The sequence below is a fragment of the Triticum urartu genome, chromosome 4 (genome assembly GCF_003073215.2).
Source record: "Triticum urartu cultivar G1812 chromosome 4, Tu2.1, whole genome shotgun sequence".
Classification (NCBI taxonomy): domain Eukaryota; kingdom Viridiplantae; phylum Streptophyta; class Magnoliopsida; order Poales; family Poaceae; genus Triticum; species Triticum urartu.
In genome coordinates, this window is record NC_053025.1 from 167308084 (window position 1) to 167335789 (window position 27706).

Genomic DNA, 27706 nt, shown 5'->3' on the forward strand with positions numbered 1-27706 from the left:
ACACCGTCTTCCGATTCACCGCGGCTGCTCCAACAAGGGAAGCATACACCATAAGTGAGCTATAGTCCCCACTCAATAGTTCCCTGCATCGAATGCGCGTGCCCGACATAGATAGCCACAACAACTACAGGGCCATCGACAAGTCAGCATATGATCCTCACTCCTATGGATGGCGGCTAGATAGGTTGTACCCTCATCTTATTTGTGTGCAACATTTTATGGATTTGTCATTCATCTAAGCATGGAAAATAGATTATCACATTTCACCGTATATTCATGTTCATCTCTTATGGGTCTTGTTCAGGAGTTAACATTGTTCCATAGTTCAGCTAAGAGACTTGTTCTTTAGGTTATTGCGTTCCATAGTTATCATCCATCACCCAATGTTATCCCACAGGCTAGTGATGATAGTATTATACTACTTCTAGTATTACCTATGTTGTTCTTTCATACTTCTGTGTGCCATCTAGTTAATCTCGAGTAAAATGATACATATTCTACAGCTTTCATCTGTGTTCTCCCTTTAGTTTTTGAGACCTATTGCTGCGAGTTAACCCCAATCCTACTATTTATGTCGTCTCCTACAGGCACTCATTACATAAATCTAACTACTAGTTGTCTTCCATGCATGTAAGATATAATTGCACACACAGATTTATCCACAAGAACCTCATAGAGCAATGTAACAGCCAACAAACTTGACGTCAATGATACCCAATATGATGGAACATGTAAAGGTAGTTCTTCAAAAGACTTGCAGAAAATGATGAATCATATTGAACCCACAAGGTCCTTTCTGATCATAATGTAAAGGTAGTTCTTCAAAAGACTTGCAACAAACTTGGCCCGTGATATGGGTACAACATGCATATAATGTCTTGGAGTGCATCTACTATGTTGCAATGCCACGTGCTTAGCCTGGTGATCATGCATGTAAATATGTCATGCCTTCCTGTTTTTCAGTACCTATTCCATTCATGATAACATGTTTTCAAATTCAAGTATTGTCATTCTATTCTGTCGCAATGCCATCTGCTTAGTTTGGACATCATGCTTCTGGATATCTTATGCATTGTTATTCACCAGTATGTACTTCACTTGTCTACCATACCATGTTTTTTTACATTGAAGTGCTGTTCTAGTGGTCTGTTGAAATGCCATCTTAGTTTCCCAATCATACACGCATATGTTGCCTTAGTGTTTTTCTGTATGTATTCCAATAGTATATAGTTTTACATTCGACTAGTGTTTTTTTACATTGTTGTCCTGTCATATCCCTAGCTCTTACATGGTACTCCCTCCGTACGGATTACATGTCGAAGAAATGGATAAAAATGGATGTATTTAGAACTGAAATATGCCTAGACCCATCCATTTATTTCCGGATGGAGGGCAAACATGTCAATATGTCAGTCCTTTCTATTCTTCGGTACCTATTCCATCTCTCTGATGTAGCATGTTTTATAATTGAAGCACCATTCTTCTATATAAGGCATGCAAGGGGAAGACGGCTATGTTAGAATCTGAAGGGTTACAAACAAGGTCTTTGCAAAAGATCCAAACGCCGGGAGATAGTAAGCCAACTCCAGTATTCATAGATACTGCTCCAGCACAGAGAAACATAACTCCTACTGATAATAAGCAGATTCTAGTGGCCAAAGAACTAGTCCGCTCCAGTCCAGCAAAAATATGTCAACTCCATTCTAAGAAGTGTGTGCGTATCCTCGCATTATGAAATTTTATAGCATTCTGATCATATTTTCTACATGTTTCTTACCCATATCTCTTTTAAAAAATAAGCTTTAAGGATAGAAGATTTTCTGCATTGGGATCGTATCCGAGGAAAGTATCTTGCGGGAATTCTTTACGCTCCAATGCTGATGTAAGTGTATGTTGTATATCACTATATTTTTACATCAACATGTATTTTTGTTAATCGGTGTGAATCCAACCTTTATGTGATCTAAATTTAGTTGTAGCAAAATGTATAATTAAATGCGACAATGTTGATTTTTGTAAAGAAAACTACCTGGTAGTTTTGCATACTAAGCTGCATGAGTGTACTATCTCATATTATGAAAATTACTGAAATGTTGTGCTGCTCTGGTTGCCCATTCATTCATTATGATTCATTCATTATGCCAATGTTGCTTTCGTATTACCTTGCCTGGCTGATGATAGCTATGCCATATTGTGTTAATTTGGTGTAGGCTGGTGTGGTCTGGTTGCCCAAACATTCGTTGTGTCAATGTTGCTTTCCTATTATCTGACCTGGCCAATGATAGCAATGCTAGTGTGTTAATTTGGTGCAGGCTGCTAAAGATAAGAAGACAAATTCTAAAAATAGCAAGGCAACCCCATTGTTTCTTTCCAATAAATCTAGGCTAGGTAATATGGGAATAACTCTTGATTAATTTGTTCAGTTCCCCTCCTAATTTATATTATGATGTAGTGGTCGAGACACTCTCCACTATCAATAATAGAAGCCTGCCAAAATTGCCATCTGAATTTGTTTAGTTTCCTCTGTCTCGAATGCAAGGGGAAAATGTATGTTTGTGAACCAATTACTGGCTAAAGCAATGATGGAAATGGTGGAGGTATCATAGGTGCACATTCTTGTGCAACAACAACTGATCAATGTTTTCAGAGATAGTGTAGAAAAGTAGGAAGAACTTTCCCACATGTGTATGGGCATCATGTGCACTGAGGTTGCAGATTGTGACATTGTAGATCATTAGGTTATGTTCATTTATTTGCACTGGCATCAATCTTTGATTGCCCAATGGATGTAATTTCCTGTAATATATGCTGGATGTGCAACATTTTTCCCTGTATGATGTACCTTTGCTTAGAGCGCCTCGCATTCCAGCTAAATGGTCGCTAGGAAGCTAAAAACAATGAAATTATTAGTTTGCACGAATAGTCATGGGTCCTATATGAAGGAAGCATCCCAGTGCCCATAATGGGCTTCCTTAATGGGCTCACAGGGGCCAAAATTATCATAGGCCTTTGATTGATCGGTTTTGGTCCTGTGCATAATTGCTCATTGTAATTGTCTCAAATTATCTAATTGGGATCATTAAGTTAATGGGTCATTACCAGGCCGAAAGTTAATGCGTGGCCCTGTTACCTCCTGGGTCATTAACATGCCGACATCGAAGCGGGCAATAGGTGGGTCCATTTGATTTCACGGGCCATTAACAGGCCGATACTAAGGTCGGGCTAGATATGGCCCAACTATACTGTGGGCCTTTAGTAGGCGGAGAGAGACAACGGGCTCGTACTGGACCATGAAGAGCATGGGCCGCTAAGAGACCGAAAGTCAGGTCGTACTATATATGGCCTAACTGTGTTGTGGGCCTTTAGCAGGCCAAAAGAGAAACTGGGGTGCTATTTGACCAAGAAGAGCATGGGCTGTTAAAAGGCCAAAACTCAAGTCTGACTGCAAATTGCCCAACTCTTTATGGGCCGTCAACAGGCTGAAAGACACACCGGGCCAGAAATTGGCCCAACACTTAAATGGGTCTCTAAAAGGCCGAAAGACGTACATCCTTAAAATTTGCCCATCCCTTAAATGGGTCGTTAACAGGCCGAAGCCACATCAGGCTGATATTGAGCCCAAATATATAGCGGGCTCGAACTGACGATGGGATGCAATTGTGTCAAATCATTAATGGGCCATTGACGAGCCGAATTGGCACATCTCGTATGGGCCGTGGGCTTAAATGGACCTGCCACAAGTAGGCCTTATATGGGCCGGCCTGCTAATGTTTACTGGGCCAGCCTTTTTCACCAGAATGGGCCACTGTTGGGCCTTGTCACATGCCGATGCATCATAGGTGCCTCTCATACTATGAGTGGATGACATCTGTCCCAACATTGAGCTGACATGTGGACCCTCTGGCGAATGAGAATTTTACACGTGGAAAATCCCCATTGGTCCGGGCTGTTAACAGGTATCGGATCCAAACCGGAACGCGAGAGCTTAATGGCGACCCGTTATGGTGGATGCCACGTGTTGGTTACCCTTGACGAAAGCAATTCTATGACACGCGATTTATCGTCATGGAAGTGGACACTTTTGTGATGATAATTTTGGTAATGTCATGAACAGTTCTACGACAGCACAGGTATGACTATCTTGATTCTATCATAAAATCGTCATGGATGTACATGCATGACTGAAAATGTTACCTACTGTGACAAACACGTATCATCACAGAAGTGTATTTTTTGTAGTGTCATTTGGTACATGTGGCATCTCAGATTCGGACACAAGGTGACGTACACCGTCAAGGTCCATTAAAGGATAATGTTGTCCTCAAAGCCGGACATACACGGTCAAGGTCCATGGTCAAGGTCCATGGTCAAGGGGTCAGGGCGGACGAGACCTCTCACTGCGACCACCATTGAAGTGGCGCGCCGGCCAAGGGTGCCGCCCACTGCACTCCCAGTTGTACCCGCCTCCTCGCTGTATTCAAACACCTACATTTAAAACTGTGTGGAATGCGATAAACCCACTCCGGACACACACATCCATTCAGGAGCGGGACGCCGGCCAAGCCCCTCCTTCCACCATTTTCTCCACTCTTTGGGCGGCATCCGACAAGCAGGAAGAGCAGTTCTCCGGCATAAAAGCCGTCAGGGTGGCCCGCCGAGCCCGGCAGTTATGAGCGAGGCAGCTTGCTGCTCCACCTACCTTGCCTAGACCGTCGGAGCCAGTTGCCGCACTAAGCCAGCGCGTGGTTCCATAGCTGGCCGCTCCATTACATCTCAAGGAAGAGTGCCAACTTACTCCACGCCGGCTTGTCGGGGAGCACGGCGGCACGGGCATCATCGCTGCCCATGACATTGTCGATTCGTAGAATGCCTCCAATGCGTGCAACTACGCGATCTGTTGTTGACGCGCGCACAGCCGCGCTATGCAGGCAGAGAAAGAAGCCACCGCGGATGTCGAACAGGTGACGCGGCTACGTGGATGTCGACGAGGTGACAGACAACACATCCCCACCCGCCGCCATCACCGTGGAGAAGTAGAACATGGGAGACCACCACCGATTATATCCCATGAAGGCCACCGCTGATGCGATGCCGGCAAAAATAGCCGATGTCTTGCACGATTCTTCTTCAGTAGGATGCTGGAGGAGGACAAAGAGATCGATCGGCGACCATGTAGAATAGGTATATCTTTGTCGAAAAAAATAGATTAGGTATATTAATTCTACCTTTAGCTCCTGGCACATCTTATTTAATGTGAATGTAATGAAATCCGTCATCTTTATATGAAATCTGGCCGTGTTTGCACAAATTTGCGTCCATGTTCATGCTCTCGGGCGAGCGCTGTTGATCGCTGTAGTGGGACAATGGACTTTGTCTCTGACAACCCCGCAAAGTGCGTCGCCACCTTTGTGATGGCCAGGACGTGGCGAAAGAACAACATCCTTCATACCGCGCCCTCGTCTAAATGGCTTGGTAGCTCAAGAAGCAGCACCAACAACGTGCCTTGTGCATCTAGTACTCCATTGTAGTTGTAGGTGAGCACGACGACGTTTCATGGCCATCCATCAAGAGTGGCTGGTATGAGGACAGGATCGCCATGTGCATCTCATTTGTACTAAAAATCATGAATGAAGAGTATAAACATGTTTACGTACAACCTGAGTGGATTGCTCCAGTGGTCATCACATGTGTAGTGTCATGCAAAGCTTCATTTATTAGGTTATAGAGTCATTTTGTTTTGGTATGTGTGATGTTACTCATCATAGAATGAGTAACTAGCTATAAGTTACTCAATTTACCTCTCTCCTCATTAACTAATTGCCACATGGACGAATTTGCTGAGTTGGACCCGAATTTAATCTTGAAGTTACTCCCACTATGGTTAGTCTTGTTCGGTTTAACCTCCTCCCAAGGGGTTTTGAGAGGAATGGAGGGGAACTTGGCTTGTACATGATTTAATCCCCCACAATCCCTGTTAATCCCCGTTGAAACCCCTTGAACCACACATTCCCTTAAGGTTAAAAATGACTGGACTTACAGAGGACAGGTTACAAACTTTAGGGATTTAAAGGTGAGGGTTTGTTTCCGACAAGCTGTACAACCTCAAGGTTTACAAATCGGACTTCACTCTCCCCTCATGCACACGCGTACACTCACGGTGGAGTGCATTTGCAGACGAAAAGGCAGGTAACGTGAAAATTTGAGACATCTAGTCATCCATTTAATGTGGGGTCGGGGACCAAATGTCAGCCATACCAAGTGCGCTCCACCGTGAGTGTACTCAGGCGTGTGCATGATCTGAGAGTGAGGCAAGTGCAACTTGAACGCGGCGGCATAGTTATTGATCGAGTTTATTTTTACTGGTACATCAAATGAAAAAAAAGATGGCTCCGCGCATATTCAATTTAAAATGATCACTACAAAGAGAAAACAATTACTACTCCACTAGTCCACTTCGGGACTTGCTTGCTAGGGTTGTTCTCCTCTTCTCACTCTCTCCAGATCTGAACAAGACCGTGGTGTCCTCTCTCTCTCTCTCTCTCTCTCTCTCTCTTCTCTCCGGTTGACATAGATCCTGCTGGATACCTTCCGCTGGTGGTCGCCGGTGGCAAGGGAGGAAGTCGATATGCGCAGTCTTCTTTGACCTGGCGCCAGCGTGGGAGGTCCTCCTCACCCTTGCTCCCCACCGTCGAGTTGGCTGATCCCGCCGCCTGCCTCGCCACATCCCGCCGACCGGAGGTATAACTTTTTTGAGAACTGGCCTTGTTCTAATGGCCCAACTCCCCACGTCACTGCATACCTTTTTCATCAAGTTAGGATTGCTCCCCACGTTGCTGCATCCTGCACGTGGATATTCTTCTAGTATTACAAAGCTCCCCATGTAGCTAGCTACATCTACTTATTGAACACTCGAACACCACCTAAACTTTTACTATTAGAGGAAAAAAGGTATCACGGATACTGGCTAGCAAACCGATTTCATAGTTGGAAAGGGAAATAAAAATGCTGGCCTAACCGGTCTCTTGGTCGAAAAAAGACAGAAAGTGGGGGGTGTTGGGTCGACAATGCAACCGAGAATGAGCAATTCTAGATTTCTTGTGGTAACATAGGAAAGGTCACTTACGAGAACAAAAATGCACAAATCTAGACATGCTTTGCATGTTTGCCGCACTGGGCAACACCTGTGCCTCACCACTTTATGCCTCGGTGGATGTAAAACGTGATTATGCTTTCGTTGTCCCTATGCCCTTACAGCTTCTGTTAATCTAACATCACAGGTAAAATGAAACAATGCCACTATTTATGTGATGTCGTTGTTAAGTAATGCTGCTGTCAATCTATTGGCATTGATAAAATGAATCAATGCCACGGTCGTTTTATGAAATGCTTCTATCTTGATTTATTTCTCATAAAGAGTGTTTCGGCCGTTATAGTAAACTCTGACACCGGTAACATAGCTGCATCTCCATTGAACTGCACAAAATTTAATTGCACAATGGTTGACACGACGATGTGTTTCTCCTTTTCGTATCACCCTTTGTTAGAATGATCGTTCCTGTTAACCATGCACGTACATACTGATCAAGTGCTACTCCCAATCTATCATTGCAGAGTAATAATGCAATTGTTATGCATGTTAATGTAAGCCCCCGTTAATCTAGTGCCAGTGTTGATTTGATGTGATGGCACTTCTTAGTTAATGGTACTTTTTCATGCTGTCACTATTGATAACATATGAGATGTTGTTGTTAATCATATGCCACTGCAAAAATGACACTACTTAAATTATCCTGTTACATATTTGTACAAACATGGTTGTATCTCTCCATATGGTGTCTATTTTTGTGCAAACAGATGCACAAACCTCAATTTTAGTGGAACCTGTTGTGAGCTGACCACATGGTGCTCCAGGTATTCCTACATTCGTAACTAGGTAGAATGACCAACACAAGATGAAATCAGCTTATTAGTATGTTGACTTGTTGTTTGCAGTGTAGAACGAGGCTGTCATGTGTGGAGGAGCAAACAAGCACTGCAGTCGCGCCAGCAACGCAAGATAAAAGAGACCAAGTCATTGATGGCCTAGTCGGCGATTAGGGTCATGCAAACAGCAGTGCATTATTTTAGTGGAACTGCACAAAAAAGATATTGGGGTTAGTCGGAAAAAATTTCTATAGCCACACGGAAGGAATTGAGCTCATCGATTGCATAGAATTTCCTGCGTGCCATTATAGGAGATCCCAAGGTGGAAATCAACTAAGCACCTATAAAACTATGCATAATCTTCCTCACACAGGTCAGTATCCCCTTCATCCAGATGATTGTGTTTTTTTGTGCCAAGCTATTGATATGTGTTACTGTTTTGCGACACCGTTTAAGTACAACTCTTTCCTATCTTTTCACATTCAGGACAACGAAGATGATTTCAGTGGAACTGCACAAAATGGTCTGATATTGAGTGATCTCTATTGCTTCCTCTATTTGCTGCAATGTGTCAGCATAAATTGCAAGATGAGCCATCAAGCTAGCTGTGGAGTTGCCAACATGCTCAAAGTGCATGGAACATTGAGCAGAAAGAAGCATGCCCAGGACATTAATGCGTGCGTAGGGAGGGACTTTGCTTAGAAAAGCATCAATCATTTTTTCTTTATTTCTACACCTTCTCACAACTTTGTCTTGGTTATATTCTTGTGAATCATTTAGATGTGTAAACATGCTGAACTTATGTGCTTGTCAAAGTTAGCTAGTATGCATATCGTATGTTTTGAAGCTTAGTTTAGTATGAATGTTGACTAGTGTGTCAACCTTTAGAATCTATGTATATTATGGGCATGTTATTTGACCCCTCATTTTGTCACGCTACGACTAGTGTGAGTGTCTGTATCCAGTACATCATCCTCTAATCTGGTGGATGCCAAGCCGGCCCGAAGATGAGCTATAAGTTTTTTTCAAGTTGAAAAATGTTACCGATGAGAAGCCATAATTAAGTGGAGACGTCTCTTTTTTCGAATGTGCAATAAGCTGGAAAGCTGGAGAGTGTCTCTAATGGGCTGCCTCTAGTGTTAAAGCCCTCCAGTACGAAACACGGGAAGCAGACTCGGCCGATACAAATGCCTATCCATCTTAAAGGCCATTTGTTTTTCTTTACGACGAAAAGCCCATATTTGTTGAAGAGGGGGTGATCCCAGAAAAACCCTCCTTCCTCCTCGCTTCCACTTATACTGCAGCTCGCACGACTCTCCCGCTTCCGTCGCCCTCCAATTCCACCCAATCCCCATCTTCCTCACTCGTACAAAAAACCCCCGCTCACCTTCTTCCTCGCTCGTACAGAAAATGCCTGCTCCTCTTCTTCCACTCCTACAGAAAAGCCATCCCTCCTTCTTCCCCACTCGCAATGCCACTAGGCTCGTCTCTGGATACTCTACTCAAACCCGTGAGCTCTGCGCGATACCCGCAAGGAAAATGGAGTCGGCTGGCCCCATCACCCAGAAGATGAGGCCGCCGCCAGCGGCGACGCTAGTTGCAGATCCCGCACCTAGCAGCGTGGGGAGAAGCGGCGAGCCTCCCCCACCCGGATCTATGGAACCTGTAGAATCTCCGGTGGACCGCATCAGCGATCTCTCGCATGACATCGTTGGGGAGATCATCTCCCTTCTCCCGACCAAGGATGACTGCCGCACACAAGTCCTTGCATCTCGGTGGCGCACTCTCTGGTGCACCGCGCCTCTTACTCTCGACTGTTGTCAGATATCTGTCCTTCCTGAATTTGATCTTCTTAGAGCCATCGTCTCCTCCCACCAGGGCGCCATTCAACACCTCTGTATCCCGACACGCTACCTGCTGTCCATACCCTGCAGGTGTACGCCTGGCTGACATCCACTGAGTTAGAAAAACTCCAGCAGCTCGAGTTCTACCATTACTATGAAAAATATATGCCGCGATTCCAACTCCATGTATTTGTGCCCACACCACCGTTGTCCATCTCGTGGTTTCCTTCCTCTGTCCACACCCTAACCATATCCCGGTGCCAACTACCAGACAATCTGGTACTAATGATTTGACTCCCACTTCTAAAAAGACTTTCACTTGTGGTGGTTGATCTGTCGGAGGCCTCACTACACAACATCATTCAATCCGGTCGCCCTTCCCAGGAGCGCTTGCTTCCTGTTTTCGGATTAGAAATATGTATCCATTATCTCCAAATAAAGTCCCATCACCTTAAAAGCATTGGAATTTATTTAGAAGGACAAAAACTCATCATCGAAGATGTCCCTTCACTTCAAAGGCTGCTCCTTGATTATTGTTATAAACCTTCGCAAACAACTATTGTCTCTGCGCCTAAACTTGAGTCCTTGGGTATAATTTGTGATCCATTTGTACATCAGGACATGGTGTTTGGCTCCACACTTATTCAGGTATTGTATATTATCATCTATACTTTTGTAATCACAAGATGCATTTTTCAGTTGTGCGCATAAGTTTTATATCATCTTGGAGTAAACTTTGGATACTAATATTATATTATATGCTCAATGAAGAGTTCGTCCATCAATGGTGTTGGATTTTGTCAAGATCTTATATATCGGAATGTTTAGTATTGATCTAAACACAATTATTGGCTTCGTGCGATGCTTTACATGTCTGGAGAATTTGTATATAGAGGTGATTATTTCATGCACATAGAAAGCCCGTATATATTGTACTAGAATTACCATTCGGCTCTCGCTCTATCGGCATACTATTTTTTTAGACCTTAACTGTTTTCCATCTTCATGTCTACGTAGGCAGCAACACATGGAGAAAACATATAACCAATCGGTGGCGTAATAAGCACCGGGATTTTCTCTGTTCTCATGACATTTGTTTGAGGACAATAACGATGGAAGGTTAAGCATCCAATCAGGCAAAAAGAAACTTCGTCACATTCTCCGAGTTGAATGTGAGGTTACTATTCTCCATGAGGCGTAAGTTTTTCAACAAGAAATTTCTCACGGATGGATATGTTGAACAGCCAAAAAAGAAGTCCAGGTCGACAAATGGGCTTCTAAACGTCCTCGGTTTCTATTTACAACAACTTGTCGTCATATGCCAGTAAACTTTTTGGCACAGGATGATGATTTTATGGATCAGACCGACCCATTTGTTTGTGACTGCAAAAAATAGTGGTTGGGTTAGATGTTATTGCCATGCATGTTCAGTATGGGTTTTGTCTAAACCTGATGAACAATTAACCCTCGCGCTTTTGTACAGTTTGTAGTTTGGGTTTCAACTCGGCTCTGACCGTCATATTTTGTTTTAAACAAGGCAAATGGCTTACCATTTGTTTAATTAGGAGATAAATATTGTGAAAAATCCCAACCAAGGGAAATAACATCACTCTTGCCAGCATCTTGAGCTCACTTCACATTACAGAACCCAAGTGCTTAGCCCCCACCAGCACCCACAAACCCATTTTGAACTAGCACACCAAATTGGCTGTGAATTTTCATAAGAAAGGCTGCATGGCCGTGACAAATTTGGATTCTGACATTTGGACCCATGAGGAAAAAGCCTACCCAAGGTGGTGTCGACTTACTAGTCAACAAACGATTCTGCCTACCAGCCGTTGGATCGACATCCAATATCTGTCGTGTATCTTCTATCTCTTGTCTTCTTCCTCCAGCCACCCAAACCAAACGACCCCATCGGTTCCGTTTGCTCCCGCCTCCCATAGTTGGCTGCGCCTCCATTGCCCTACCGTACCCTCAAACGTTGGCCAGTCCACCCCTCTCTTCCCCCACACGTCCTGTTATTCTCCGTCGATATTTACCCCAACACACACCCGCACCCGAACCAGTCAACCCTCGTACTCCCCTCCGCCTACGAATAGACTGGCGCATCTTCCACGGCTCATGTTCGTTCCGTCCGAGGCCTCGACGTCGTCCTCCTCCTAGGTTCGCTCGCCGTGCGTGGTGCACCGCCGTTTGGTGTTGTTAACGTGGTCAACAATCGAGAGGAATAAGGTGTCGGATTTTGGGTTTCGGCAAAACCATTGTGGTTCGAACACTGGGGTGCACATGAAGATCTCTCCTGCCTCTAGTTCACGCCCTCACCGCAATCTCAAGGCTTAGCGCGTCGAACTTGCAGAACAAAGGGACACAAGATTGATACTGGTTCGGGCCACCAATGTGTTGTAATACCGTACTCTAGTGTGGTGTGGTGGATTGCCTCTAGGGCTGAGGATGAACAGTTACAAGGGAAGAACATCCTCCTGAGGAGAGGTGTTCTTGTGCTTGCTAAGTTGATGCGGTAGAGGATCGTCACTCGCCCTTTTCTAAGGTGGTGGCTAGTCCTTTATATAGAGGCCCGGGTCCTCTCCCCAAATATTAAGCGCGAAGGGATCCCACAACAGCTAGTTTGAAGGGGGACATCTAGTACAAGCTATCCTGACAAAAGATGGTCTTCGCCTGCCAAAGGATATGGTATTGACACTGTCTTGGGCTCCGCGGTGACCTCCGTCCTGCCGTCCAGCTGGTCTTGGTCTTGTTGCACCGATATGGAAACCTTTGCTTGATGCCTCGGGACTCCGCATCTGTGCTTGCCTCTTTAGCACCAAAGAGGAAACGAGGACACTGCACGCACTGGCGCCCACCTGGCCTTGGTCGTCATGGCTTGCGTGACAGGAACCTCGCATGGTGCCCCTTGCCTTGTGTGACGCCCTCGATGCGGCTATATCTCCCACGTGTCGAAGCACGACTTAGAGGCATAACCGCATTGAAAGCAATGTCGCAAGTGAGGTAATCTTCACACAACCCATGTAATAAAATAGGGGAAGGAGATACATAGTTGGCTTACAATCGCCACTTCACACAATTACATGAATAAAGCATTACATCATCCAAATACAATCAAGGTCCGACTACGGAACCAAAATAAAAGAAGAACCCCAAATGCGACAAAGGTCCCCGATCGACCCCAACTGGGCTCCACTACTGATCAACTAGAACGGAACAACACAAAGGACAAGATCTTCATCGAGCTCCTCCTGAGCTTGGTTCCGTCATCTGCATGGACTCATCGGCACCTGCAAGCTGGTTTTGGAAGTATCAGTGAGCCACGGGGACTCAGCAATCTCGCACCCTCGCGATCAAGACTATTTAAGCTTATGGGTAAGGTAAAGTTATGAGGTGGAGCTGCAGCAAGCGACTAGCATATATGGTGGCTAACATATGCAAAAAGAGCGAGAAGAGAAGGCAAAGCACGGTCGATAAAAGTATGATCAAGAAGTGATCCTATAACAACCTACGTCAAGCATAACTCCAACAACTGTGTTCACTTCCCGGACCCCGCCAGAAAGAGACCATCACGGTTACACACGCGGTTGATTCATTTTAATTAAGGTCGACTTTAGGTTTTCTACAACCGGACGTTAACAAATTCCCATCTGCCCATAACCGCGGGCACAGCTTTCGAAGGTTCAACTCCCTGCAAGGGTGTCCGAACTTATCCCATCACAAGCTCTCACGGTCAACGAAGGAATAGACCTCCACCCGAGACCTTCCGATCAGACTCGGTATCCCGGTACAACAAGACATTTCGACAGGGTAAAACTAAACTAGCAACACCGCCCGAATGTGCTGACAAATCCCGATAGGAGCTGCACATATCTCTTTCTCAGGGCACACTCAGATTGTCTTAGGTACGGGTAGGCCAGCCCAGAGTTGCCCCTGGTGGCCACCGGTAGCTGACAGGTGGACCAACACTCAAAGGAGCACTGGCCCGGGGGGGTAAAATAAGATGACCCTTGGGCTGGCCGACCCAAGGGAAAGAAAAGGCTAGGTGGCAAATGGTAAAACCAATGTTGGGCATTGCTGGAAGAGCTTTACTTAAGGCGATCTGTCAAGGGGTTCCCATTATAGCCCAACCTCATAAGGAACGCAAAATCCGGGAACATAACACCGATATGACGGAAACTAGGGCGGCAAGAGTGGAACAAAACACCAGGCATAAGGCCGAGCCTTCCACCCTTTACCAAGTATATAGATGCATTAATTAAATAAGATATATCGTGATGTCCCAACAAAATATCCATGTTCCAACAAGGAACGATCTCCATGTTCCAACAAGGAACAAAACTTCAATCTTCACTTGCAACTATCAACGCTATAAGAGGGGCTGAGCAAAGCGGTAACATAGCCAAACAACGGTTTGCTAGGACAAGGTGGGTTAGAGGCTTGGTTCAACAATATGGGAGGCATGATAAGCAAGTGTTAGGTATCACAGCATAGGCATAGCAAAAGAGCGAGCATCCAGCAAAGCAAAGATAGTAGTGATTTCGAGGGTATGATCATCTTGCCTGAAATCCCGCAAGGAAGAAGAACGAGTCCATGAAGAAGACAAACGGACGTAGATGAACGGGTCCTCACACATGCCACGTTACCCGAACCAACCCGAAGAAGCAAACACCGGAAAGAAGCACACATCATAGTAAACAACCAACACAAGAACATGATATGATATGCGAGATGCGGGATGCGATGCGTATGCATGATTTACAAGGGAATGCTTGAACCTGGCCTCAACTTGGGAATCCAAGTGTGCCACTGGAAAGGTGAGATGAAATCACTTGAAAACGATATAAAGAACGCCGGAATCGGAGTTACGGTTTGGAAATGGCAAGCGATTCAAATATGACACTGGTCTGCGATTTACAGCAAGTAGCCATCTAAATGCAATGAGATGAACATGCTACAGCACACAAACATGACAAAAAAATACATGGCAGGGATTCACACAAGATGATTAACAAAAGTCTAGCACTGAGCTATGGCCAAATCATCCATTAACAGGTTCAAACAAGCATGGCAAAAATGCATATGGCAAACAGATTTCAGACTTAGTGAAATTAACACTTGTCTGGAATTTCAGATCAGATAGCACTCTTTGGAGCATGAAAACTATATGCTAAAGGGCCTTAACATGTCAAAGTAAAGCATGGCATGGAGCTACTCAAAGACCTTAACAAAAATCCCTTAGTGACCTTGAGCCAAAAGGGATCATAAAATACAATTGCAAGCATGTGAACATAGCAAAAACATAATCAGTTTTCAGACTTAGTGAAAACTGGAGCATGCTGAAAACATAACTCAAGTAGGCATGTTTACGAGCTCGATGCACTCACTACGTTGAAAATCATGGCAAGATAAGCATACATCCATCAAGAAGGCACGAAATGCAATCTAGACATGGCAATAACAATAGGATAGCATGCACGGATCTACCACAACATCATCGGCAAAATTGCAAACAAGTTGACAATCTGCCTAGATTCACAAGGTAGCAAAAGTAGAGCTCGATTGACTCAAGCTAGGGTGCTCCATAATTGCAAACAAAGACATGGATGGATAGAGCACTACAATATTAACAAAACATCCTTACTGATCATCCTCAAAAGAGGCACGGATCAGTAGGAAACAACATGAACATATGGCATCATGAGATAAACAGATCAAGGACTTAGTGGAATTGCTAAGTCCCTGAAAACAGAATTAACAAGTGCACCACTTTGCAAACTTGTGCTAGCCAACACACACATCACAAAAATACATGGGTTGCACCTATGGAAAGATGGCAAAACCCTTAACAAAACATATGTAGAGCATCAGGGCGCATCATGCACACAATAATCATGGCAAAAATGACAAAAAGCTAAACGGAGTAGCAGATCTGACAATTATCTCAAGTAGCCCTCTTCTAACAGCATTTCGGGCATCAAGATGAACTCAAATGAAAATGATGCAATGGAATGAAATGATGTACTCTCTGAGATGAACATTTTGATATGCTATATGCATGAATAGGAGCTACAGATGCAAAGTTACAATGCGATGAACATGAGCACTTGGATCTGGGATTCTCGGGACTTAGTGAAAATTATACCTCCGGAAAAAGTCAAATCGGGACGAAGTGGTGCGGGATGGCTAGATCCGGGACATGGGGAGGCGTTTGGATGGCGGGGTTGGTGGATCTGGTCCAGATCTGGCCGGACCGAAACTCCGGTGAGACGAGGCGCGAACTCCGGCGATGCTCCGGTCGCCGGAGGCGGCGAGGCAGGAGGCACGGCACGCGGGACCGGCGAGGGCGGCGACCCGGCCGGCGGCAGCGGCGCTCAAAGGGCGGCGGCGAGCAAACGCGGCGGCGTCGGACCCAGCGGCGAGGGCGCGGGGCACCGGCGAGCTTCATTGGTGACGGCGGGGAGCCGGCAGGCGGCGCGGCGCTCAAAGGGCGGCGGCGGCGGGCGGTCCAGGCGCGGGGGCGCGGGCGGTTGGTGGCGACTGGCGCCAGGCGGCGGCGGATCTGGGCCCGCGCGGGCCGGCCTCGGGCCCCGCGGGCCGGCGGCGGCGGGAGGAGAGAGGGAGTGGGCGCTGGATGAGGTGGCGGTGGCGGTGACGTGGCCCGCTCTCATTGGCCGGAGGTAGCTGGCCGGCGAACGCGTCCGACGCGGACGGACATGTCCGGCGGCGCAGAGGGAAATTAGGGTAGGGTTTGATCTGCGTGGAATTTTCGGGGAGAGCCACATATTTATAGGTAGATGGAGCTAGGAGAGTCCAAATGAGGTGCGGTTTTCGGCCACGCGATCGTGATCGAACGCTCTAGATGATGGAGCAGGTTTAGGTGGGTTTTGGGCCAAATTGGAGGGGTGTTGGGCTGCAACACACACGAGGCCTTTTTGGTCCCTCGGTTAACCGTTGGAGTATCAAACGAAGTCCAAATGGTACGAAACTTGACAGGAGGTCTACCGATAGTAAACCAAGGCCGCTTGGCAAATCTCGGTCCAATCCGGAAATGTTTAATCCCCACACATGAAAGAAAGGTAGAAATGACCACCGGAGGAGAACGGAGCGCCGGATTGCAAAACGGACAACGGGAAAAATGCTCGGATGCATGAGACGAACACGTATGCAAATGAAATGCACATGATGACATGATATGCAATGCATGACAGGCAAGCAATGACAAGGCAACAACAGCGAATAACTGCACGACACCTGGCACATCGGTCACGGGGCGTTACACCTTGATCTCTCTGCCCCTCGCGAGCCATCCTGGTGAGGCCGCCCCCGAGGAGGTCTTGCATTGTCTGCCTCGCGAGGCTTGGCCCCTCGCGAGGGTCTTGAGTGTTTGCTGGTGAAGATGGGTCGTACAGGGCCGCTGGTGGAGCCACGCCGTGGGCCGCAGGCAGGCAAGTCTGGGGACCCCTGTTCCCAGGACGCTGACAATAGCCCCCGGGCCCAAGGCGCACTCTCGCTTGGCTTCAAGGCGAAGCCAAGGGGGAAGTACAGAGCGCCATGGGCCCCAACAGCCCGCGGCCTCGTTCGACCCGTGGCGGTTGATTGGATGTTGGCGTCTCCGCTTCCCCACGCCGCCTCGACAATTGCCCGACTTGAAGGGTCCCCTGCTGCATGCAGAAAAATGTCATTATTACCTTAGATCGTGGAGGCCGGCGGTTGGTCTCCTCTTGGATATAAATGGAAAGGGGGAGCGGAGCCCCATCACCCATCTCTTCCTTTGCTCCTCCTGCTCCTTCTTCTTCCTTGCTTCCTTGCTAGCAGTGACACTCATGGTGCTAGCGAAGAGGTTCCCGGCCGCAAAGAAGGGGAAGGCCCGCCAGGAGGGGCCGGCGAAGAGGTTCTCAGTCGCAGAAAAGGGTAAGGCCCGCCAGGAGGGGCCCGGCTGGTCGCCACCCAAGAGGGGGCGTGGTCGCCCGCCAAGCACGCCGCGATCCCCACCATGGCCCCTCGCGGCAGCGGCGGCGCCTCCCCGCGCGGCAGCGGCCGCACCTCCCCGCGCGGCAGCAGTCGCCCTGGTCATGGCAGTCCCGTTGATGAAGTGAGGCGCGTCATGGTTGCGCAGCCTCCTCGGCCGCGCTTCCATTCGGTGGAGGTGATGCCGGAGTTCATCGTGTGGTCGGAGAACCCAGCTGGCACCTGGCTTCATGTCCCGCGGTTCTTTGTCGGCGAACTCCCGTCCGCAGCTCTAGGCGATCTCTGACTCCAGGCGGACGGTTGCTGTAGCAAGGCTTCATGGGTCGTGGTGGAAGTCTCCTCCACGGGCAACGCAGCCCTAGCCCACGGCTGGCAGACGTTTGCCCGCGCGCGGCCTGGGCAGGCGGTGTGCCCTCCACTCTAAGTATGACGGCGATGTGAGGGTATTTGGGGAAGATTGTCGCCGCGTCGGGTGCTGCCCCGAGGACAACGACGGCGACGAGGTGCTCGGCCTTGGCGATGGTCGTGACAAGGATGAAGGTGGCTTCGTCCTTGGCGCTGGCCGCGGCTCGTCCAGCTACTGCGGCTCCTCCTCCAGCGACAGCGCCAGCAGTGGCGGCTATGACCAGCCGCCACGCCGCCGCGCCCGTTTCGAGGGTGGCAGTGTGTCATCTCGTCGCCGCGCTCCAGTGAAGCGCGAGGATGGGTCTGGCTGAGCCAAGGAGAGCGCCATGGGTCCGTCCTCGCGAACTGCTGCAGGCGCACGCGCAACTTTTGTTTTATTCTTTCCTTCCTGCATTTAAGAAGAAACAAGTATGGGCCCTACAAGGGCGTGTAATGAACCACGATTTCCAAGTTGCTATGTTATGTTTATCGTCCCCGCATCGTGTTGTGGTACCAACGTTTTACGTAGGCGTGTAGAGATAACTTAGCTTGATGTGTCTGAAGTAGCCTCCGCCTGGTGAGGCGTGCATTTCCCAGTGCCTGGCGAGGCCTCCTTTGCTCGGGAGGAGCCTAGGAGCTGCAAAAATTCGTTAGGAGGCTCTTATTCTTCCGAATCCTAGTCACAGGTGCCGCCGGCCATGACCCAACGCTTTGTATCACGATACTCGAGGGGCACGGATTGAGAGAGGTGCACCAACTTGCGGGCTCGGGCGAGGGTGCCTTGCGAAGAACAGGAAAAATGCTCACGAGGGCACCTGTCCAGCCCCCTCGCGAGGAATGCGAGGGAGAGCACAGACCAAAACAAAGATTCAAGGAAGAAAAGTGGAAAAGGCAATCGAACGAAGAGGGCAAGAAAAACCAGAATGCAAACTTTCATTAAGAAAAAGGGGAAACCCAACTACAGAAAGCAAATGAAAAGCCGCGTCCGACACCTAGTCTAGTCTTCTCACTAGCGCGGAGCTAAGTGCAGCCACTAAGACGTGGGAGGGAGCCCCCGAGGCCTAAGGGTGGCACTCCCGAGACTCCGGGGCATGTACAGCCCCACTCATTATTACGTGAGAGTGTGACGAGCCGAGACCTTCACAGGCACGGGGCCTTGCTTCATAGGCGTTGGGCCTTGCTACATGGGTTGAACTTCCGGAGGTGCTGGATGTTCCAGGCGTTCTGGATGGGGATCCCGTCCTGTGTCTCCATGCATGCGACGCTAGGCCTGGAGACACGGGCGATCCTAAAACGGGCCTCCCACTTGGGCGAGAGCTTGTGCAGCCCTTCCCTGGAGAGCACCCTCCTCAGGACGAGATCACCCACCTCGAGCGTCCTGGAGCGGACATTATGACAGTGGTACCGTCGCAGCGCCTGCTGGTACCTTGCTTCTCGGAGTGAGGCTTCATGGCGACATTCCTCCACCAGCACAAGGTCCATACCCCGCATGGCGTCCTTCTGCGTCTCATCAAATGCCGGGACCCGCACGGAGCGATGCTTGACCTCGTGAGGGAGAACCTCTTCTGCTCCATAGATGAGGAAGAACGGGGTCTCGCCTGTTGGCTTGGTGGTGGTGGTGCGGATGGACCACAGCAAAGACTGGAGTTCATGGTGCCAGCCCTTGCCGCAGGCCTCAAGCTTCTTCTTAAAGGGCCTGGTCTTGAGGCCTTTGAGGACCTCTGTGTTCGCACGTTCGGCTTGGCCATTGCTCCTGGGGTGTGCCACTGAAGCGTAGCAGATCCGCGTTCTAAGGTTAGCACAGTATGCCTTCAAAAGATTGCTAGTGAACTGCGAGCCGCTGTTGGTGATGATGCGATTAGGGACTAGAAACTGGCTTACCAGACCCTTGATGAACTTGACCGCGGATCCGAAAGGGATGGTATGGACGGCTTCTACCTCCGCCCATTTGGCGAACTTGTCGATGTCGACGTAGAGGTAGCAGTAGCCCCCAGGCGCGAGAGGGAATGGGCCTAAGATATCCAGCCCCCAGACTGCAAACGGCCACGAGAGCGGGATGGTCTGGAGGCCCTGAGCTGGCTGATGGATCTGTGATACATCTCCAACGTATCTATAATTTTTGATTGTTTCATGCTATTATATTATCTATTTTGGATGTTTATGGGATTTACTAAACACTTCTATATTATTTTTTGGACTAACCTATTAACCGGAGGCCCAGCCCAAATTGTTGTTTTCTTGCCTATTTCAGTGTTTCGAAGAACAGCAATATCAAATGAAGTCCAAACGGAATGAAACCTTTGGGAGAGTTATTTTTGGAACGGAAGCAGTACAGGAGACTTGGAGTAGACGTCAGGGAAGCTTTGAGGAAGCCACGAGGCAGGGAGGTGCACCCTACCCCCTAGGCGCGCTCCCCACCCTTGTGGGCCCCTCGTGGCTCCCCTGACCGACTTCTTTTGCCTATATATGTCCATATACCCTAAAAACATTAGGGAGCAGAATAGATCGGGAGTTCCGTCGCCAGAAGCCTCCGTAGCCACCGAAAACCAATCTAGACCCGTTCCGGCACCCTGCCGGACGGGGGAATCCCTCTCCGGTGGCCATCTTCATCATCCCGTCGCTCTCCATAACAAGGAGGGAGTAGTTGACCCTCGGGGCTGAGGGTATATACCAGTAGCTATGTGTTTGATCTCTCTCTCTCTCTCTCGTGTTCTTGAGGTGGTACGATCTTGATGTATCTCGAGCTTTGCTATTATAGTTGGATCTTATGATGTTTCTACCCCTCTACTCTCTTGTGATGGATTGAGTTTTCCCTTTGAAGTTATCTTAACGGCTTGAGTCTTTAAGGATTTGAGAACACTTGATGTATGTCTTGCATGTGCTTATCTGTGGTGACAATGGGATATCACGTGATCCACTTGATGTATGTTTTGGTGATCAACTTGCGAGTTCCGTGACCTCTGAACTTATGCATAGGGGTTGGCACATGTTTTCGTCTTGACTCTCCGGTAGAAACTTTGGGGCACTCTTTGTAGTTCTTTGTGTTGGTTGAATAGATGAATCTGAGATTTTGTGATGCATATCGTATAATCATACCCACGGATACTTGAGGTGGCATTGGAGTATCTAGGTGACATTAGGGTTTTGGTTGATTTGTGTCTTAAGGTGTTATTCTAGTATGAACTCTATGATAGATCAAACGAAAAGAATAGCTTCATGTTATTTTACTACGCACTCTTGAATAGATCGATCAGAAAGGATCAGGGGCTACTATCCTCTCTCCGGTTCTTTCTCTCACCGAACAGTGTAAGGGGCTACTATCTATACTGTGACACTCTTCGAAACTTCATAAAACATACCTGAAAGCCTCTTATAAGGCTAATACAGGCTTCATTCAGCCCACTCTCTGCAGATTGAATTTTCTCAATCACCGCACCCACAAGGGCACGGTGTTCATCGACAGAGGTTGCCGGTGGAACAGGTACACCCCCTCTAGCCGAGGGAGACCGCCTGCCTGACTCTAGAACCATATTGGTCTCCGGAATAGCGTCCGACTGGGGGTCGAATTCAAGATGGCTCCCACCGACGACGCCCATGCGAGCCTTCTCTCCCGTGTGTCCGGCCCCTGAAGTTTAACCTCCTGGCACCACCTTGGCAATCTCCCCCCCCCCTCCTTGGCCTAGGTCCTCCTGGGACAAAGCCTCGGTGTCATTCACATGTTTGGGGGAAGGTGCCTTCGGGGGTGTCCCGCTCTCCATAGCGTCCGAGCCTAGCAAATCCTCGGACGAGGATTGCTCCGCGCGGGACCTCGCCGTACTGCAAAAAGTATGGCCTAGATCAAAATATTGTGCCATGATAAGTCTGTATACATAAACGTGTTCAGATTTTATATACTCACGAGTTCACCAGGGGATGAGCCCTGGGATCCCACTCCGGGCTGCTATCAGCGGCGGTGGATGATACGTCTCCAACGTATCTATAATTTTTGATTATTCCATGCTGTATTATCTACTCTTTTGGACTATATTGGGCTTTATTTTCCACTTTTATATTATTTTAAGGACTAACCTGTTAACCGGAGGCCCAGCCCAGAATTGCTGTTTTTTGCCTATTTCAGTGTTTCCAAGAAACGGAATATCAAACGGAGTCCAAACAGAATAAACCTTACTGGAACGTGATTTTCTTCCCGAATATGACCCAGGAGACTTGGACCCTATGCCAAGGAAGCTTCAAGGTGGGCATGAGGTAGGGGGGCGCGCCCTATACCCCCAGGCGCGCCCCCACCCTCGTGGGCCCACCGAAGCTCCACCGACGTACTTCTTCCTCCTATATATACCTACGTACCCCCAAACAAGCAGAAGGGGAGCCAAAAACCTAATTCCACCGCCACAACTTTCTGTATCCACGAGATCCCATCTTGGGGCCTGTTTCGGAGCTCCGCCGGAGAGGGCCGTCATCACGGAGGGCTTCTACATCATCATAGCCTCTCCGATGAAGTGTGAGTAGTTTACCTCAGACCTTCGGGTCCATAGTTAGTAGCTAGATGGCTTCTTCTCTCTTTTTGGATCTCAATACAAAGTTCTCCCCCTCTCTTGTGGAGATCTATTCGATGTAATCTTCTTCATTTTGCGGTGTGTTTGTTGAGACCGATGAATTGTGGGTTTATGATCAAGTCTATCTATGAATAATATTTGAATCTTCTCTGAATTCTTTTATGTATGATTGGTTATCTTTGCAAGTCTCTTCGAATTATCCGTTTGGTTTGGCCAACTAGATTGGTAGTTCTTGCCATGGGAGAAGTGCTTAGCTTTGGGTTCGATCTTGCGGTGTCCTTTCCCAGTGACAGAAGGGACAGCAAGGCACGTATTGCATCGTTGCCATCGAGGATAACAAGATGGGGTTTATTTCATATTGCATGAATTTATCTCTCTACATCATGTCATCTTGCTTAAAGCGTTACTCTGTTTTTAACTTAATACTCTAGATGCATGCTGGATAGCGGTCGATGAGTGGAGTAATAGTTGTAGATGCAGAATCGTTTCGGTCTACTTGTCACGGACGTGATGCCTATATACATGATCATACCTAGATATTCTCATAACTATGCTCAATTCTGTCAATTGCTCAACAGTAATTTGTTCATCCACCGTAGAATACTTATGCTCTTGAGAGAAGCCACTAGTGAAACCTATGGCCCCCGGGTCTATTCTCATCATATCAATCTCCATCACTTTAAGCTTGCTTTGCTTTTTACTTTGCCTTTTACTTTTCACTTTGCATCTCTATACCAAAAATACCAAAAATTATTATATATATATCAGATCTCACTCTCGTAAGTGATCGTGAAGGGATTGACAACTCCTAATCGCGTTGGTTGCGAGTAGCTATCGTTTTGTGCAGGTACGAGGGACTTGAGCGTGGATTGATACCTTGGTTCTCAAAAACTGAGGGAAATACTTACGCTACTCTGCTGCATCATCCTTTCCTCTTCGGGGAAATCCAACGCAAGCTCAAGAGTTAGCAAGAAGAATTTCTGGCGCCGTTGCCGGGGAGTCTACGCAAAAAGTCAACATACCAAGTACCCATCACAATCCCTATCTCTCGCATTATATTATTTGCCATTTGCCTCTCGTTTTCCTCTCCCCCACTTCATCCTTGCCGTTTTATTCACCCTCTCCTTCTCCCTCTCTCTCTATCCTCCCTCTCTATTTTCCTCTTTTTGCCCGCTTGCTTTTTGTTTGCTCGTGTGTTGGATTGCTTGTTTGTCGCGATGGCTCAACCGAGATTTGGTGATCTTCACCTTAAAAGGTTAGAGGAGATCGAAAACAACATTAGGAAGTTTATGGTTTTGCAATTTGAGCATAATAATTTCTTTAGAAACGAGCTTAAGGAACAAAAAAGTTTTATGAGTTATATGAATAAAGAGCTTGATGATATGTCTAAAGAATTTGATGGTATAAGATTCCAAATTGCTCGTCTAGAAAAGATGACTGCTGAAATTTCGGATATGCAAGCCACCTTAGTCAATAAGATGGCCGCTAAACCGAATTCCTATGAAAATCAAGATGAAGATCTAAAAGTTATTGATGTGTCTCCTATTAAATCTTTGTTTTGCAATATGAATCTTGATGAAGCTGAATATGATCTTCCTTTACCTAGAAGGCGTTCTAAAAATTTGGAGTATTTAGATCTTTATGATGAAATTGATGAAAGTGGTATTGAAAGAAATAAAAATCTAGATGTTGCTGAATCCACTATATTGGATTTCAAGGAATTTAATTATGAAAGTTGCTCTTTAATTGATTGTATTTCCTTGTTACAATCCGTGCTAAATTCTCCACATGCTTATAGTCAAAAGAAAGCCTTCACCGAACATATTGTTGATGCCTTGATGCAATCTTATGAAGAAAAACTTGAGTTGAAAGTTTCTATCCCTAGAAAACACTATGATGAGTAGGAACCAACTATTAAAATTAAAATTAAAGATCATGAGTTTTATGCTTTGTGTGATTTGGGTGCTAGTGTCTCTACTATTCCCAAGACTTTGTGTGATTTGCTAGATTTTCGTAATCTTGATGATTGCTCTCTAAACTTACATCTTGCGGATTCCACTATTAAGAAACCTATGGGAAGAATTAATGGTGTTCTTATTGTTGCAAATAGGAATTATGTGCCCGTAGATTTCATTGTTCTTGATATAGATTGCAATCCTTCTTGCCCTATTATTCTTGGTAGACCTTTTCTTAGAACGGTTGGTGCGATTATTGATATGAAGGAAGGGAATATTAGATTTCAATTTCCATTATAAAAGGGCATGGAACACTTTCCAAGAAAGAAAATAAAATTTCCATATGAAACTAAATCTTGTGGTGTCCTTTCCCAGTGACAGAAGGGGCAGCAAGGCACGTATTGCATCGTTTCCATCGAGGATAACAAGATGGGGTTTATTTCATATTGCATGAATTTATCTCTCTACATCATGTCATCTTGCTTAAAGCGTTGCTCTATTTTTAACTTAATACTCTAGATGCATGCTGGATAGCGGTCGATGAGTGGAGTAATCGTAGTAGATGCAGAATCGTTTCGGTCTACTTGTCACAGACGTGATGCCTATATACATGATCATGCCTAGATATTCTCATAACTATGCTCAATTCTGTCAATTGCTCAACAGTAATTTGTTCACCCACCGTAGAATACTTATGCTCTTGAGAGAAGCCACTAGTGAAACCTATGGCCCCCAGGTCTATTCTCATCATATCAATCTCCATCACTTTAATCTTGCTTTGCTTTTTACTTTGCCTTTTACTTTTCACTTTGCATCTCTATACCAAAAATATTATATCTATCAGATCTCACTCTCGTAAGTGACCGTGAAGGGATTGACAACCCCTAATCGCGTTGGTTGCGAGTAGCTATCGTTTTGTGCAGGTACGAGGGACTTGAGCGTGGCCTCCTACTGGATTAATACCTTGGTTCTCAAAAACTAAGGGAAATACTTATGCTACTCTGCTGCATCATCCTTTCCTCTTCGGGGAAATCTAACGCAAGCTCAAGAGGTAGCAGTGGACTCCTCTGGAAGAAGAGTTTTCCCCTTCTTAGGTGACTCGGCCTCCAACGATGCGGAGGTTGTCCTTTTCTTTCTTCCCCCCGCTGGGGATTTGTCTTCCTCATCCTCATCGTCCTCTTCGGAGGAAGAACGTGCATTGGAATCATCGGATATCATGTCCGAGGAGCCACGATGAAGGAGGCCTCCCCTGGTCTTCTCGGCCTCTCTTTCGGCCTTCTTCTTCGGCGCCTTGTAGGGCGCCGGGACCAGCATCTTCGTTAGAAGCGGGCCGGCCGGTTCTTCAGGTAGCGGGGCCGGACAGTAGATCCACCCGCCTTCTTCGTCCAGCCCTAGGAGAGTTGTGGAAAACACATTAAGCGTTTCCCTTGGGTTATGCGAATAAAACTTATAATGGCTTACCGAACTTGCGGGGCGGGACAGGTGGTACCCGCGGTCCTCGGATGAGTCCGGCCATGATTTTCCGGACTTAAAAATCACCCTCCAGATATCTTTGTGTGAGGAGCCAAAGAGCTCTCGCAGGGTCTGGTGCTTGGCCGGGTCGAATTCCCATAACTTGCAAGCCCGGTGTTGACAAGGAAGGATCCGGCGAGCTAACATCACCTGGACTATATTGACAAGTTTGATATCCTTGTCTTCCATATTCTTGACGAGCATCTGAAGTACCGACAACTCGTCGAACGAATACCAATCCAGGCCCTTCTTGGGCCAAGACGTAAGCCGCAGGGGGGCTCCAGATCGGAATTTTCGTGTCGCGCGGCTCAGTGATGTCAAACCACTGCTGCTACCACTCTATGATGGAATCATTGAAAGTACCTGTTGGCCATGTGACATTGGGCATCTTGCTCACCATGGCGCCTCCACACTCAACGTGCTCTCCACCCACTACCTTGGGCTTCCCATTAAAGATCTTCAGCATAAGCCGAAGTGTGGCGATATGCGGAGAAAGGCCTCGCACACTAGGATGAACGTCGAGATCTTAAGGAAGGAATTGGGGGATAGATCATGAAAAATGATCCCGTAGTAATACATGATGCTGCGAACGAATGGGTGGAGGGGAAACCCTAGCCCACGGACAAAATGAGGGAGGAAAACAACCCTCTCGTGGGGTTCCGGAGTAGGGACGATCTGTCCTGTCGTCGGGAGACGGTGGCTGATTTTCTGGGCCAGGTACCCGGCCTCCGAAGCTTTTTGATATCCTTCTCCTGGATGGTGGAGGCCATCCATTTTCCTCCTGCTTCGGATCCAGACATTTTCGGAGGACCTTTGTGGTCGGAAAGGACGAACGCTTGGGCATTGGGGCTCGAGCAGAGGGGAATGGATAAGCAGAAGGAGAAGGCGTGGGTGAAAAAGGGGAGTCCTTATCTCCTTATAAAGGCGACCGGGATCCAGCGCCTCCCCACTTGCCTGGTAAACTCGCTTATTCCCCAAGCGTTGCGCTAAAGACGCGGTTGGATTACCCATACCCGTATTGATGAGAATCCTGTGATAGGGGGACACGATCTTTGCTTCGATACGACATGCCCATAAAACCGCCTCGCGACATGCGTAGTAGCTGGTTAGGGAGAACAGTTCGAACAAACACCAGATAATGGCGTGGTGTCACGTTGGGAAAAGTTGTCAGCGAATTGGATTTGTGGAATATTGTACTCTCTACGGTGGTATGTGGAATTTTTTTTGCAGAGCCGGACACGATCCTTGTGTTCAAAATCTTCTACGGAGTATTCGGAGAAGGAACCCGCCTTGCAATGCCAAAGACAATCTGCACGCCGGACTCATCGTCATTGAAGCCTGGTTCAGGGGCTACTGAGGGAGTCCAGGATTAGGGGTCCTCGGACAGCCGGACTATATACTTTGGCCGGACTATTGGACTATGAAGATACAAGATTGAAGACTTCGTCCCGTGTCCGGGTGGGACTCTCCTTTGCGTGGAAGGCAAGCTTGGCAATTCGGATATGTAGATCTCCCCCCTTGTAACCGACTCTGTGTAACCCTAGCCCCCTCCGGTGTC